The sequence below is a fragment of the Cibotium barometz genome, chromosome 62, assembly GCF_041138505.1.
Source record: "Cibotium barometz isolate CiBa-2024 chromosome 62, ASM4113850v1, whole genome shotgun sequence".
NCBI lineage: Eukaryota > Viridiplantae > Streptophyta > Polypodiopsida > Cyatheales > Cibotiaceae > Cibotium > Cibotium barometz.
In genome coordinates, this window is record NC_141107.1 from 10,770,708 (window position 1) to 10,773,811 (window position 3,104).

The window sequence follows — 3,104 nt, forward strand, 5'->3', positions numbered from 1 at the left end:
AGCTCACCGTATCATCTTTATTTGGAGAATCTACTTTCTGTTGCTCCATCTTGTCGTGTACAGTCTCTTGGTGCTGCTCCATTGTCTCCTCTACTGCCCTTGGAGCATCTGTTTACTGCTGCTCCATCATTTCCTCAATAACATCAGCAGCAATAGGTCCTTGTTCTTGTGGCTTCTCCTCATCAGCACTAGGTCCTTGTTCTTGTGGCACCACATCTGCATCATCTGTGTCATCAAGGTGTATGACACCTTCTCGGACTTTAGAGCTCTCACCTAACTCGACAGTAGCTGGTACAATAGGTTTGGGGAAGGCATACTTCAAAAACTTCCAAATTATATCAGCTCTGAAACTATACACATAGCTCGAGTTGAAGCTATCTTCTCTCATCTGCAATGAGATATGATGATTTAGAACACTTTGTACCAATATCAAATTTTTTGAAGCTAAATGAAAATTATTTTTTCTTACAAGCTCTGGCTGTCCTATCTCAAAATAGCTTGAAAGTATATATTTGGCACTAATCAGCACTCTCCAGCCATAGCTACTTGAATCATCTTGTTGTGGTGTCTGGATAGTTGGAAAGATATGTTAGAAACTGTTAATGTCTAAACAAAATAAAATTATTCAATAAGTTCAAAGGCATAGCATGAAATAGACATCAGTAGAGGGAACAACTTTCTACCTCTAAATCTATTGGCTCTATTGAATCCAAAAGATTGACATTAGGAGGACACTGATCCAATGCATCTAGAAGTCTTCTAATACAACTGCAATATATATAATTCAGTTAGTGTGCATTAAATCCAAATAATGAAGTTTAAAGTTAAAAATAGCACACAAACCACTTACAATTTAACCTCTCTGTGTGTGTTTCTAAGAGAGTTGAATAAAAAGCATTGCTTCAGCTGGATGTCAATAGAAGCAAAGCTCCAGTGGTCACTGCATAAGGAAAAAAGTATTAAGAAATCAAAGGCTACAAGAGTACTCAATCTTGAAGGAAAATCCAAAAAGAAGCAGCCACACACATACTTGTTATGGTATGGAAGTAGCAAAATATCAACATGATCAAAATCACAGTGCCTGAACCAATTGGAAATATCCATGGGAGTTTCCTTTGGATCTCTTAACTTGAAGGAAATTGCAGGATCAATAATATAAACTGTATGCTGTACAGCATGGTTCAGCCAGCTTCTCATCATGCTACATTGGACAAAACAATAATTAAGGTAAGGTGTAAGGGAGGAGGTACAATAAGGATTGTTTTGCAAACAAATGTAAAATAAAAGACACTTACTAGAGCATTGCAAGAATGATAGTATCTGAGCAATACTCATTCTTATGAGCCAATGCTGCCAAGCATGCTTTTGTCAAGTCAAAATTATTCTCTGAAAAATCATCTTCAATATGGACAACTATGTTAGGGCCCAGCTCCTGCAACCTTCTCTGTATCTGTAGCTCCATCTGTACAGTCTCCACATCTATAGCAGATTTGGATTCTTCTATTTGCTGCTTCAGTGACTCCTCATAAGCAGCTTTCCCTTTTTGGTGCTCATTGAGTGGGTCACTTCAACAACCTTCACCTTGTCTGCCTTCAATTTCCTTGTAGGTGGAATTAATAATATGTCTCTCATTTTAATGTCCTGCCATTCCACAGGATGGACCAGCTTGTCATACCTCCACCTCACTCTGGACAATGTGTTGAAGTCTTTGGCCACAGAGTTACCCTATGAGCATGGGCTACTACAAGCATTGCATCTTCAAAGTACTTCTCCAAGTAATCCTTTGCCATTTCCTGTAAGGAAAGAATGGCAGTCCTGTTCCACCTGAAACCAAGGTGCCAGCTATCACAAATTGCTCTCACTAGCCTCTGAAAAGGTGCCTTGGGGATTGCAAAGCCTATAGCTTTTTGCTGTTTCCTGATCTCCTTTAGCACACCAGCAGAATGCTTTAACCTCTTGGACTTTTGCTGCAGCATGCTCATTGGCTTCCCCTTCCTGCCATGTGCAACTCTTCCTTGACATCAGCCCCAGCTGCTGCTGCTGTGCAAGCCCTGGCCCCTTGCCAGACCTCCTTGCAGTTGCCTTGGTTCTTGCCATCACTCTGAAAAGGTCCATACAAAGCAATAGAAAAAGATTAGAAACATGGAGAACATAGAATGATAAAAGAAGGTGATGACAAAATGGATAAAGCAAAATTAAACAATTTGCAACAAAATGCGATTATGATGATTTAAAATTTTTAACAGCTCAAAATCGCGTTTTTCTGCAAATACTTGAAACAACATGCTATTGCATCCCTATAATGAATTCTCTATCTTTTCAACTATAAACAATATGTATTGAGTTTATAGAAGAACTATGCAGCCTTGAATAGCCTAGAAACTTACAAAATCACAATGAAATGGGTGGATGAAGAAGCATTTTAAAATTTGCAACAAAATGCGTTTTGGACTATTTTGAGATTTCTAAAATCCTCTCCTCGCGTTTTGCTGCAAATTCTAGAGACAGCATACTTCAGCATGCCTTTAGTCATTTCAGTGTGTATGCAGCTTGGTGCAACATGGATTGAGCCTATGGACATCAAGAAGTGATCAAACTCTCATTCAACAGGCCCAAATAAAAAGTCTTCCTGCTTCTACATGCAGTGGAGAAAATCTAAAAAATGCATATAATATTTATCATAATATGTAACCTACATCACATCAATCAGCTCCTTACCCTAATATACTATTAAACAAGAAGAAAAGGAAAAAGATTTTCTTACTAACCTGGAAGCTATCTGCAAGTGTGCTGTGCTGATGATGAGTATCCTGTGCTGGGTATGAACCTCTGCTGCTGCTGGTCTGGATGCTGATGGTGTAGAGTAGGGAGGTAGAGATGCAAGAGAACTGAGTTAGGAGAGTAGATTATTACAAAATACAAATAAAGGAGTTATTAAATACCACACGTGTGAAATATAGTCGTTTTTTAACACGTGTGGGTCCCACCAGATCTTTTGGAATTTGAAATTTGTGGGTCACTTTTTGCCTTGAAAATTGTGCCAATCATGATTTCATAATTAGATCCATTAACACTTTTCCCTCCCCGTATTCCATCCCTGCCAG

At 38.8% G+C, this 3,104-nt stretch overlaps 1 long non-coding RNA gene across 1 annotated transcript; it reads right to left on the bottom strand.

The window, feature by feature from the left end:
• Window positions 1-852: 852 nt before the first annotated feature.
• LOC147604132 (uncharacterized) lies at window positions 853-1,428 on the bottom strand. Its single transcript, XR_015265413.1, has 3 exons — window positions 1,296-1,428; window positions 1,031-1,201; window positions 853-940 (listed from the first exon to the last, which is right to left on the bottom strand). It is a non-coding gene; the product is annotated as an uncharacterized LOC147604132 (long non-coding RNA).
• Window positions 1,429-3,104: the final 1,676 nt, after the last annotated feature.